Here is a 14,283-nt window from a genome sequence, read left to right on the forward strand (position 1 = left end):
GGTGGCACGTCTGATTTGAAAAATGAAACTTTTTAAAAATCAGTCCCTGTGGAGTGTATGTACCCTCAGCAGTCCAAATCACAGTCAATTTACAGAAGGGAGAAACATTGACAGGTATATTCATTGCCGCTTAATATGGTAGCCAAGAGCTGAAGGCATTCTGGTTGTACATTGCTTGGAGAATATATGAATAAAATGAGGTGGGTGTGTTCACCTTGGAATATTATGAGTAAACTGTTAGAAATAGTGTGCTTTCTGCAACACAGCAACATGGATGCACTGTAAAGATATAGAGTTAACACATGGTTATCTATGGGAGGAATGCAGGAAGACTAGGAGCTGGGAAATGGGAATAAAAGAGAGTAAAGACAACATTCAAACAATTAGTTGTTGTGCAGTGTAAAACTAGTGGTATGTAGGAGAAAAGTCCAAAGTAAAATTTTGAAATGAAGAAGAAATTGATCGAATCTGTGAGGATGGATTGAGACGACTTAGAGAAGGAAATACTTGGGCTGGCTCTTCAGGCGTAGAATGATATGGACAATTTGGAGAACATCAATAATTCAGAGTAACTGCAGTGTACAGTATGCACTGAAAAGTAGCAGGAGATGGTGAGGTGAGTGCTACAAGCAGGATGGGGATCACAGACGGTCTGGTACACCATGTGAGCAACTTGTATTTGACCCCAGAGGAAATGGAACCCATAGAATTTTAAGGCACAGAAGAGATAAGAATGGATTGAATAATAGATCACTCAAGAGGCAGGGTATAGACTGGATTTGAAGAGATAGAACTGAGAGAGAGAAATTAGTTGGAATATTTGAAACAACATATATAACAGAAGACAAGTGTCTGAATTAAGCAAGGAACAATGAGGCTGCATGCTGGGAAAAGATGTGGAAGGTGTTAATGGGAAAAACTGATATGACATTGTGACTGATTAGATATTATGAGGTGAGAGAAAAAAATTTAGATTAGCCCCCAAGTTTCTGGCTTGGATGATTGGATGAAAAGTCATGTTGCTAAATAACAGAGGGAACTTAGGGGGAAATTGAGGAGTAGACTTAGTTCAGTTTAGTACATGTTGAATTGGAAGCACTGCTGGAGCCATTTTAGCAGTGATGTCCAGTGATTAATTAGATCTGTTATCAGAAAGTGATCTGAGCTAGAGATACAAATCTGGGACTTGAGGCAGTGGAAGAGCTACTGCCTCTGTTTCAAAAACTCAGGGGAAATATGTAGAAGGAAGAGAAAAAAAGACCAAACACTCTGGGGAATATGGGGAGATGTGTAGAGGAAAGGAAAGTATTTAGGGTGTAATAGAAGAATGAGAGCAAGAGAAGAAATCTGCAGAATAAAGGAAAACTAGGAGAAGGTGGTGTATTGGAAGTCTAGGGAATCGAGCGCTTGGTGAACGAGAAGGAAAGGCTTTCCTGCGTTCCGTATATCTATCCATTAGCAAGCCCTGCAGATGACATTCCTGATGCTTGCCTCTCCACTGTTCCCCAACGCCATCACTGTCACCCAAGCCCATGCCACCATCAACTCTGTACTGTGATCGCCTCTTAACCGTTCTCTCGCTTCCACTCTAATTTTAAGTTTAGCCAGAGTACTTTATTTAAAACACAAATTCTATCGCGTCGCTTCTCTGCTTATAAACCTTCAATCACTTTCCCCTGTAGCTCCAAGCGCCTGCAAAATCTGCCCCCTGCTGGTCTGTCCAACCCATCTCCTGCCACTTCCTCCCTGGACCTGCATTGATCTCCATTCTGCTCCTAAGAGGCAACAAATCCCGCCTCCCCTTTCTTTCCCCAATTGTTAGTATGGCTTCTCCATTCTATATATTTTTAACAGTTTTTTAAAAAATATTCATTTATTTGGCTGCATCGGGTCTTATTTATTTATTTATTTGACTAAGTCAGGTCTTAATTGAAGCAAGTGAGATCTCTCATTGCAGTGTGTAGGCATCTCCCTAGTTGTGGTTGAGGGCGTTCTAGGGCCCATGGGCTTGGTTGCCCCATGGCATGTGGGACCTTAAGTTGTCCAACCAGGGATTGAGTCTGTCCCCTGCATTGGAAGGTGGTTTCTTAACCACTGGACCGCCAAGGAAGTCCTGGCTTTCTCCATTCTTATTTTAATTACTTGACTGAAGTGCCACATGCCCCGAGTAGTCTCCCCTGGTCCCTCTGCCCCTCATTACTCTGTCTTCAGTGTCGGAAGTGATGTGTTCCGTGTGAGTGTTTTGTGAGAGTGGTAAAGGAGACTCACAGAGGAAAGACTCACAGGAGGAGGAAAGAACTGGGTCTTTCCCTTTGCGGGAGAACTGCAGGCTTCATCTGCACAGACACATCTGCGTAATCACCCTCAAAACAAGTTCTAGAATATATCCTTCACCAGCGAAAGTTCCCTCATGTCCCTTTCCAACCAACCCCCTTCCTCAACACCTGCCGGCAGAGGTGGCTACTTTTTATTATTATTATTATTATAAATTTATTTTTTTATTGGCTGCGTTGAATCTTCGTTGCTTTGCATGGGCTTTCTCTAGTTACAATGAGCGAGGGCTATTCTTTGTTGTGGTGCCTGGGCTTCTCATTGTGGTGGCGTCTCTCGTGGAGCATGGGCTCTAGGTGTGTGGGCTTCAATAGTTGTGGCACACAGGCTCAGTCGTTGTGGTGCACAGGCTTAGTTGCTCCGCAGCATATGGGATCGATTGGCAGGCGGATTCTTAAGCACTGTGCCACCAGGGAAGTCCCAGAGGTGGCTACTTTTTGATTTCTGTTACCAGCTTTTGTGCTTCCCCAAACCTCATCAGATGTCTTATTGGGAAAAGTGGTGAGAAATTTGGGGCTTGGCTAGATTTCAATCCTTCAACATAGTCCGTGTGACTATCAAAATTCATCTGGTTTGTCTTTCTCATAGTAAATTACCTCTGCTTCTCTTAGCACACATGATTGGCAAATGTCACCTGCATAGAAAATAGCCAGCATTTGTCAGCCAGCCCCAGAGAGGACATTTTCGTCTCTGGAAACTTAGATGATTTAGCCATTTTTGGTTCTATGGTTATCTGATGTCTTCAAAAACATTATTTTGAATTGTTTTTCTATTTTTTTCCCTAATTGTTGCAACAAAAATATTGGGCTACCACACCCTGCTGTATACTACTTGAAAGTAGAAGTCTGTTTTGTCTCTAAAAGCTAGCAAGCTAAAAATTGCCAACAAGTGCTTATTCTTAACATGGTGCTGAAGGAAGTAGAAAATGAATCTAAGTGATGATCTTTAACCAAGGGAGCTGACATCCATTTGAGAAAAAAAAAAACATACCTGAGTAAAACCATTAAAAAGCATGACAGTAACATTGACCATAATGGGGACACTTGGTTAAGTGATTCTGTCTTCTGGATCTCAGTTTCCTCGATTACAAATGAGAGGTTTGATTTTGAATAGTGGTTATCAAACATTTATGTTAAATTCACTGAGCCACATAATAGGGGCTGGCCAGCTGAGTAGCTGCCCAGGATATCCATCTATATGAGGTGTTAAAACAGCAATGGAAATAAAATAAAATGGAGAAAACGGAATTTATCAGAACTCCTCTCAGGAAGAGTACCATATGTGATCGTAGAGTAAGCCATTTGGGATATTGGGTGAGATTCCCAAGGAGCATGCTTAAGAAACAACAGATGGAGGATAAACCCTTCTAATGGGGGGGAATCTGGTTTACCACAGGGCTTTTGTTCTGTTACACTGCAAGCTTGGGCCCCATCCAAGATGCCTGGGATGATGGAGGAGAGGTTGAACCTCACCACTAGCAGTCCTGTTTTTCTGCCCCCTTCACGTAGTGTTTAGTATTTCTACATAAATGAACAAATATTTTAAAACTATAGTCTGAATGGGACACACAAGTATTAATGCTGCATGCCTCACCTAGCTCTGCAGCAAACAACTCCTTTACAAATGAAATTTTACATAGAACCCCAGTGTATGAAAAGAAAATGAAAGAAAAACCATCCTGTTTAAATTAGATGTAAGGACATGACACTTTGTTTACTCAGCTTCCCTTTAAACGTGCTGAGAAAATATTGTCAAATTCAAGTCCTCAATGGAATACTGTTTAAAAACTACTGACCTCGGTGATTTCCACTTTTTTTTTTTAGTACTAATCTTCTCTGATTCTACGGTGAAGTACAGCCATCTAGAGAATCATACCACAATGCTTTATTTCTTAAGTTCTTATATGTCATTCATCAAAATTAATATTTTCACTGGTTCAATAACAACAATTTGGAGAAAAATGGAACATTGACATCTTAAACACAATGTTCATTTATATATTCTCTTCTTTTTGTTTAAACTTATGTTCTGAAAGTTTTCTTGAACTTTTAGCCCTTGTATTAAATAATGTGTTTTTATTTCCATGAACTCATTCTTGTTCTCTGATGACGTCTTTTTCAAACAATAATAACTGCTCTTGTTTCAAAGATGCCCTTCTCTTCTTAAGCCTCTCTGAGGCTATTCGTTAGAGTTCTTTGGGTGTCTGTTTCTCTTTTCTAGATTATCTTCGGTTTGTTTCTCAGTTTTTGCTTCCATTCTGTTCCTTCTCTTTTGAAGAGCTGGATCTTTGCGAGTTTCCCAGAAGCCTTGACTGCAGTTCATATTTAAGAAGGAATAGCTAGGCTGGTTAATAAAAGCAGATCTGTGATTTCCTCTGTGGCTTCAGGCCCCCCTCCAGAAGGAGGTGACAACTCAAATTCTGGGGGTGCTGGCTATCAGGCTTCCTACTGCCACCTCTGCCGGGCCTAGATGAAGAGAGTCAGCTTTGGGGTACCCACTCTTATATGGGGACACAACGTTCTCCCAGGCAGATTGCTGAATTCCTTTGGGAGCTTTCCTCAGATCTTCATTCCAGGGCAAGACACCACTGCCGCATGGGGCAGGGTGATTGGAGAAGGGGTGGGATCAGGCTGATTCAGCAGAATTCCACAAGTTCTTTATTCACTGCCTTCTGCCTCCTTTTTCATTCCCTCCACACTTGCTCATTCCAAAACACCCTGCAGTGAAGAATTACTCATGTGCAGCCTTCCTCTTAAACGCGCTCTCAGCTGTGTGCTCCTCCATTCGAGTTTATTGGGCAGTCTGATCCTGTTGTTTAGGACTTTTTTTTTTTTGAATGACTACTACTCCATCATCAGTGCCTTTAATGACTTTTTCCCATTTGTATTTTACTGCAACGGCACACTGAAGATGGGGCAGTGGGAAAGCTCCATTCAGGGTGTAGGCAATAGTGGGTACATTGCCACAGAGAATTTACAAAAAGTAATAAAACCAACCAAAAGAAAGTCTGATTTTCATTATCACCAAGATCAGTGATAAAATGTTCTCCCTCCCCCCTTCCCCAAAAGTGTCTTCTTAAAAAATATAAATTCTAAACAATTGCTTTTTTCCTGTAGAGTTTTAATAAAATATATGTATGTTTCAAATAAGCACATTTCTACTACTGTTGTCTAACAAACATTGGATTCTACAGGGAAATTAATTTGGAAACCTCCCAATTATACAGTTGGTTCCAACATAAATGGACTCAGCTACATGTTTGTTTCAAGACTAAGTCTGTAAAGTTTTGGAATCCTTTAAGCTTGCTTTTGGTGTCATTTATGTTTCCAATTCCTGTGGTACTACGTATTCCTACATTTAAACAGTAGATTGGAAATAAGCATTGACCGAGCAGTATTGTGAAGATAAAGAAACAGAACTTGAGTAACTTCTATCTTCTCGTTCTGTGTGACCATTCCAAGTTTTATTTGTGTTTATATTTAAAATGATATACAGAGCAAACTGTAAGGGGTAACATCTTTTATGGTAAGTGCAAACTGTGGTTTATGCATGAAATCTTTTATTAAGTTGCAATAGTTATCTTCAAATGGAGGTTTCTTGTTTATAAATTAATTCTTTGTTTTAAGCTACGGAACAAGCCAAGGAAATAGTGATTGTTACTGAAAGTAATTTTGTCATAAAGGAAAAGGGAATATTAAAAGACAACCCATTCCAGGTGCCAGATAACAGTACGCATGCCAGTGTTTTATGTCATCTTACTGGGTTAGAGGAAAGAAGGAAGTAAAGGCACCTTTTTAGGCCACATTTTGAACCAGAAGCGTAGGTACTGTGATTAAAAGGAGAATTCAAAAGGTTACATGACTTTTCAAAAGCAATGGAAGTGGTTAGTGGAACTTGTCTCCCATTCCCATTACTTTTAGCCAAAGTGGTCTTTGCACTTTATGTGAATACTTGGCCGGTGAAGAATATGCACACACATCCAGCTCTACAAGTCCCTCTGAGCTGAGCACAAGTCCCATTCCTTTTGTTACAACTTCTCAGACAGCTTTAGCCCAGACTCATCCTGACTCACTCATATCTTATTCTTCAGCTGGCACTTTTTAAATTGTACCTGTGTTTTGCTTCTACTTGGACTACAAGCTCTTTAAGAGTAAGGAGCCTATCTCATAGATCACTACATCCTGGCGGGGCACAGCCTATTTACTGTAGGTTTCCAGAGGTGGTTGCCAATGGACATGGTCATGGTAAGTTTGCTAAGAAGGGCTAGTCCTCAGTGGTGACCTGCTCTGAAGATGGATTTTTAAAAAATGGCCAGTTCATTTGGAAACCAGATGAAAAATGAATTCTGAAAACTAGGTGCTTTTTATGCCTTAGTCAAAAGTGAAGTACAATGATGAAGCAATGAGATTTCCTGCTAGCTTGATTTACACAATGGCTCTAAAGGAATTCCAAAAGTGTGATTACAGATGTGTTCTGTGCTAAGGCAAGGTCACTTGGCATAAGTATGTAGCCTCCTTCAGAGGGACTACTCTGAAAGATAATACTCATTGGATCTGCTGGTTTCGTTGCCTAAATATCCTGAGGTCATACCACTTTCTTAAAGCAATGGATCACACTGAAGGCACTGGTTCAATCTGAATCTCATTATCAGAGATTAAAGGAGGACTTAATATGATAAGAGAGTAACAGTTTTGCTCCCTCTCAGTTAAGGAGAAAGTGATTGTTGTAATCAGATACCTTCTGTTCTGAGGTTGAGCAAAAAAGTTTGCACAACTCAATTCCAGAGAGAAATAGAAAAGGGCAGGGTAGCTGTGGCTGTCAAGAGAATATTAGCTTATGTCATTAAAATCTGTCTCCCCCCTCCCTTTTTTCACCCAGATGGACAGTTTAACAGATTGAGGAAGTGGTGGGAGAAGAGATAGTTGTAAAAACTCAGTCTCAAACAAAAAGAACTTTCGTTTGGAAAGATAAGGCTGTGTTTGGATAAAATCAAAGTTTATCGAGTCATGATGGGACAGAGAGGATAAGCTGAGGCTTGTTTAACAAACACAAATACTAAATATTCAAAGGTGGTATGTTTAGAATAAATAAAAAAGGAATTACAATTTCAACAGAGGGAAGTGAATACACTTCTGGAACCCATTAACCTAAGAGGTGGTACTGGCAAAAGGACAAGTAGACTGCCAAGAGGTTTGGTTCATTCATGGATGACAGGTGTAGCACAATTATTGAGGGAGGCCAGGGTGACTGGTCACTTTCCTGACCAACAAGGCTGATGTCGAATGTGACACCCCAGCCCTCTAGGATTCATTCTTGGAGTCGTCATTAAGGACAGTCTCCTGGACTGCAGGGACCAAGGGATTGGCCCAGGGGCACAGTTCTGATGTTCTCAAATTTCATCTTCCTGGGCTAAATATTAACTTTCAGCCCGAAGTGTCTGTCACCAAGTCATCTGTCTTGGTAAATGCTATTGGGATCCCAGCATCATGAAGAGGCAATGCATCTTCCCTGCTGACAGTGAGAATATCCACACCCAGCTGCCATGGCGCGTCCCACTTCCCACAATGTTTATGACAGTAAATGAGGCTATGGAGTGCACCAAAGATTGTTTACATAACCCCTGATACCTGGTGTATTTGTCAGCCCCACTCCATGGCCTGTGAGTTTTGTAGAGCCAGAAAGTGTTTAAAATATAAGGCTACAGATAATATATAAAATTATCAGCGCCTTACAAGAACTCGCACTAGTTTATCTGAACCTTTCCCTCAGATCTCATATATTTCCTTTCCTCCTTTTTCTCTTTAGTCTTCTCACTATCTTTCCATTTTTCTCTGCTTCTTTGTGAGTTTTAATTCCATACCCAAACAGAGTAGCTGGGGCTCTCCCTTTAAGCTTTTCATTGGATCCTCTGCTTGCTTCCCTAAGTAGATTTACTCTTAGGGAGGTCAGCGACACTAATTGGTGCCATGTGCAAGTGATTTCCAAATCTGCAGATCCCACCATAACTTTTATCCTAACTCTTTGCCTTGTGTCCGGTTGCTTTCTTCTTAGCTTCATGGTTACACTTACCTTGTAAGTTTAGCCTTTAGCAGAAATTCCTGTGTTATAAGACCGGGTTGCAAAATTGAGAGATTTTTCCATAGAACAATCTCTGTAGAGGGACATTCCAATCAAAATAGAAACTTCGGGGAAATATTCATTTTGCATGTATTTCTCAAAACACTTTGGGAACTTCTGTGTGTCATCCTCATTGGTGGTGGTAAGTTTGCCCTTTGACATTGGAATCTGATTTTTTTTTAAAAGAGTCAAAAATATCTGGTTTAGATTCAGTAAATCTGATGGGAGATTAGCCCTTAGAGATTTAGATAGTTCTAGCCCTTATACAAATCTTACTTCTGTCTAGCTAACGTTTATTTTCTCATGCAGTCTAGTCCTTTGTATAACTGAGCAGCTACTTTGTCCTCAGAACTGCAGAAGAGTTGCTGGTATTGAAATGAATGATACACAGACAACATTATTGAAATAAATGTATGGTGTGGAGGAAATTTTTGATTCCTTGAGTCTAGCAATCCACTATATCCATTTTTATGGTTTTTATCAGGTCAGGACTAATTCATGGATTGTGAAATTTTAAATTCGGTGGTGACTTCCCGTGATTAATGAAAATGTAATAAACCAAAGATTCCAAAAGCTTAGCAAATCCCTAAGCAGGATTAATCTCTCCCTAACACACCTAGACCCATCACATTCAAACTGCTGAAAACTAAAGATGAGGAAAATATATCTTGAAGGCAGCTTGAGAAAGAATACACTTTTATAAGTTGAAGATGTCATGAGCTGTAAAATAACCACTAAAAGTAAAATTAAAACAGAGGTATAACTAAGGACTCGATAGTGGAGATAAAATGAGCACAAAAATAATTAATCAAAAAGAAAACAAGAGACAAAGAGGATAACTATCAATAACAGAGGAGACAAATAGCAAACAACTAGCATGATGATAGATTTGTGTCCAACCATGCAAATAATTAGATCAAATGTAGATGGTCTGCATACATACTCCAATTGAAAAGCAATGGTTCAAGTGGTGAAAGCAGGGGCGGGGGGGTGGGGGTTGGGGTGGGATGAACTGGGAGATTGGGATTGCCATATATACATTACAATAAGAAAAAATATCAAATTGTACACTTTAAATATATGGAGTTTATTTTATGTCAATTGTATCTTAATAAAAGTTCTTAAAAAAAAAAGAAAAGCAATGGTTCAATGTGTATGTATACCAAATCGTCATGTTGCATACCTTAAACTTACACAATGTTATATGTCAATTATATTTTAGTAAAGCTGGGGGAAAAAAGAAAAGCAGTGATTATCAGTTTGGATAAAAAGCAAGATAAATCTGTATACTGTTTGTAAGAAATCTGCTAGATATAATTAGGTAAGAGTATAAGGGTGGAAAAAGATATACCATGCAAACTTTGAGGAAAACAAAGCCAGAGTAATTTTATTAATATCAGACAAAATAGACTTCAAAGGGATATTACACTATTGTAAGGTAGTCAATTTATCAAGAAGACATAATAGTTTGTAATGTGTACACATTTAGCAGAATTTTGAAGTACGTAAAGCAAAAACTTACAGAACTTAGTGGAGAAATAAAGAAATCCACAGTCATAGGCGGAGAACTTAATGCTCTCACACAGTGACTGATAGAACAAGTAGACAAGAAATTAGTAAGGATATGGGAGACCTGAACTATACCATCAACCAGCTTAAGCAGAGTGATGCTCAGAACACTTCAACTCACCAGTAACAGAATGCACATTCTTTTCAGGCACATGTGGAACATTCACTAAGATGCATTACCTTCTGGGCCATAAAACAAAGCTCAACAAATGTCAAAGAACTGAAATTATTCAGAGTATGTCCTTTTGATAAGGACACATTTAAACTAAAATCAATAACAGAAAGTTATTGGAGAGAGTATTGTAAAATACTCTAAAATTGAATAACAGACTTCTAAGCAGTCAGTGTGTCAAGAAATCACAAGGGATATTAGAAATATTTTGAATTAAATGAAATGAAAACACTATATAAAAATTTGTATGATGCATGGCAGTACTTAGAGGGAAATGTATAACAGAAAAGAATAGAATAGAAAGTATTAGTGCATTGCAAGGATTCTAAGTAGGAACTGCATGTAGAGCAGCTAACCTTAGGCCAGCTGCTGTGAGCCCTGTGGGAGATACATTTGTTTGAAGAAGACATGAGAAATATACACATTGGATAGAAATGAGTCTATAATTTATTGTTTACTGTTTTCTCATTTGAGTTTGTAATATAAGACAGCCAGTTTGATTATCAATATAACAGGAAGGTTAAAGTGTATTGTTTAATTTTTTTTATTACTATAGTCCATAGTTTTGAAGCAAAGTGAGAAAATTTGTCTCTACTCTTAGCAAGAGTGTGGGACTTTCGACCCAATTTCAGTTATGAACTCTCAGTACATTTTTCAGAAAGGAAGTTTAGAATATGACAGTTTCTGAGTTTTCAATAATTGTGGTATTTAATTCCAACTAGTATAGATAGATCGTTCAATAAAATATATTGGTTTTTTGTTAGGAGAAAAAAATAATTTGCATGTTCAGTTTCAACTCCTGGATGTAAATTGTGATGATATTGAGAAAATCATTCATCCTATTCTAAAAAAACCTTATATTGAAGTTTACTGAAAAAATAGTTTTATCAAATGCTGAAAATACAATGAGAATAACAGAATCCAGTGTATTTTTGTTATGAAATTTCAAACCTTCAAAATGAAGAGATAAAAATATAGCTGGCAACCACCATATGCCAAATTTGTTGATAAAAATTCTCAAATATTTTCACTGGAAAAAAAGAAGAAAAGTTATTACAATATTTTTTACAATATTCTGCAACCATTGAGTTAGCCTTGTTATTATCGTATTTAATAGTCTATAGTATTAACATATAGTGTGGCAAAGAGAAAATTGCTCATATAATTGCTAGAAAAATTATTTTTTCCATTATGTATTGATGATGTCACCTTTATTTTATATTATTTAAACTTCATTGTTGAAGAATATTCCACAGCAATGTTTATTACATTATTATACTCAAGTTTGGATTCTGTAATCCAATTTGGTGAATGTCCTGATATTTGTAACACTTATAATTTATGTGAGATAATTGTGGCAAGACAGTTTTATAGAGGATTTGTCCAGTTGTATTAATTTTACCTAGATTAGAATTAATTTAACCTAGATTTTAATTTCTTCCTAGACTCAGGAAGAAAAGTTGTTAGTCAACATGAATTAACCTGAAAAAGTTTTAAAAAGTAATTGTAGGTGATAAGGTTGAAAATATACTGGAAAGTATATAGGAGTTAATAAAATGGTGAGAGTCTATTAATAATGGTTCCATTTCAAAATGCTTAAAAATGCATAAATCTTGGGAATCTCAAAATTTTCTGCTAATTGTCATGAATATATTTTAAAATATTTTGAATTATTTTTAATTTATTGAAAGAATTTTACTAGGTAACTGGTTTTGGGAAATATTTTGTTCAGAGATTGTAGTTAACCATTGACATTTACTTTATCATTCTGAAATTCCTAGATTTTGAAAGAGAAAGTACTAAGCAGGGCAAAGAAACTCACAAATGAGATTCACATTTTCAGATATAAAAGAATCTCTCTTGGAAAATATTTCTACAGATGTCATATGGGTAACAAGTTTGGCTACTTAACTGATATGTTTAGCATTCTTAACAAATTTAATTTAAAACTGCATGGAAAACCAATGCTATATTTCAACATGTCAAATGTATCAGAGACGTTCCAAAAGATGCTGTTATGGCAAGCAAAACTCAAAAATAGTCACCCTAGTTGCTATGTTTTCCCAACATTGCTGTAACATATTGAAAAGAATGCTATTAATGAAGCCAATTTGAATAAAATAAATTTAGATGTATTGTTACTTTTCACTTCTATGTCTCAAACTTTTAATCACTACTTTCCAGAAGAGAAATTTAATACACTAAATAAAACTGTTTTCTTTGCAAATCTTGAATGAATAATTTATTTAAATTTGGTTAACCAGAAGCTTTTATTGTATCTCAACTCTTCATTTATACCAAAGACTGTGTATAACACAGAATTTACCATCATTTTTGGTTACATTATAGGAGAATTACCTTGCTAAATGGAGAAAGTATATATATATAATTACAGTGACACAGTGGATTTTCAGTTTTGGATTGATCAAAAACAAAGGAAAAGAATAGACAAAGTCTATCAAAGGTCATCTGTTTTGGGGTAAGGTGAAAAAATAAGGAGTGGATTTGCCATTCCACTTGAAAGAACCAAAAAAATTTTTAAAAATTTAAAAAACAGACAAAATAAAGGAAACAACAATTTTCAAAAAGTGAGGTAACAGGTAATGAAAGGCAGTGATCTCTTAGATATGGGAGACAAATGGGGTAAGCTTATGATTAGCCACAGTGAAGGGAGGCAGACCCAGGCAGAGCCTGTTGGTCTCCCTGAGTTGAGAAGACAAAGGTGAGACACCAGTGCAGCTAGAGTTCATAGAGCAGAGTACCAAGGAAAGGAGAATGGAGCAAGAACTGACCAATTTACAGAGTGTCTTCCTTGAATACTAAGCAGAGTACTGAGCCTGTTCTCATCAGCAAGACTGGGAAAACTTTATAATTCATAGGGGATTAACTAAAATTCTCAGAAGAGTCTTGCCTCAGAAGTGGGGGTTAATTAGCCTTAAGTTAGATGCAGCTCTGGTCCCACCTAACAACCTCAAAAGCAGACCTAAAAGAATCATGGTGTTTACAAATAATCAACTGTATCTCAGAACAGTGATCAAAAATATTTATAGGAATACAAAAATATCCAGCACCTAACAAAGTAAAAATCACGATGTGTGGCATCTAATAAAAATTTTACCAAGCATGCCAAAAACACAATGAAACAAACAGAAAAACCAAAACCACGTAAATAGCACTCTTAATGAGGAGAAAAATAAATCAGTTGAAACTGACCCAGACTGACACAGATGTTAGAATCACCAAACACGTTAAAAAGTTATTATAGTTGTATTTCATGTGCTCAAAAAGTTAGAAGATAGATTCAGTATGTTACTTGGACATGCAAATTATTTTTTAAAAAAAGATCCAAATTAGACTTTTAGAAGTCAAAACTGTAATGTCTGTGATAAAAATACACTGTATTTAATGTTAGATTAGACATTGCAGAAAAATAGATTTATGAACTCAAAGACATAACAATGGAAATGATTCAAAATCAAACACACAGTAAACAAACAAAGAAATGGATCATCAGTGAGCTGTGAGACAGCTTCACAACTTAATGCGATAAGTGTAATAGGAGCTGTCAAGTAGAAGGGAGGCACACATATCTGAAGAAACTAAGGCTAAATAATTCCCAAATCTGATGCAAACTCTAAAGCCATAGATCTGAGAGGTTCAAAAAACTCCAAGCATGAGAAAGCATAAAGAAAACTATAGGAAGGCACACTATAATAGTATTTTTCAAAAGCAATAATAAAGAAAAAAAATCTTAAAGTCATCCAGAGAAAAGAAGATATGTAAGAACAAAGACAAAGATGACAACAGATTTCTTATCAGAAACCTTCAAGCAGGAAGTCAGTGGAGCAACATATTGAAAGCACTAAAGAAAAAAACACCTGTCAACCTAGAATTTTATAACCAGTAAAAAATCTTTAAAAATAAAGAAAAAAATCTTTTTCAAATATACAGAAGCTTAAACATTTAATTACCAGAAGACTTGCACTGCAAGAAATGTTGAACAAAATAATTCAGACCTAAAGAAAATGGTACTAGACAGAAGTAAGAGACTGCACAGAGGAATGAAAAGCCTATAAAATAGTAACTAAAATTTT

This window comes from Hippopotamus amphibius, chromosome 7, assembly GCF_030028045.1.
Source record: "Hippopotamus amphibius kiboko isolate mHipAmp2 chromosome 7, mHipAmp2.hap2, whole genome shotgun sequence".
In the NCBI taxonomy this organism is placed as follows: Eukaryota; Metazoa; Chordata; class Mammalia; order Artiodactyla; family Hippopotamidae; genus Hippopotamus; species Hippopotamus amphibius.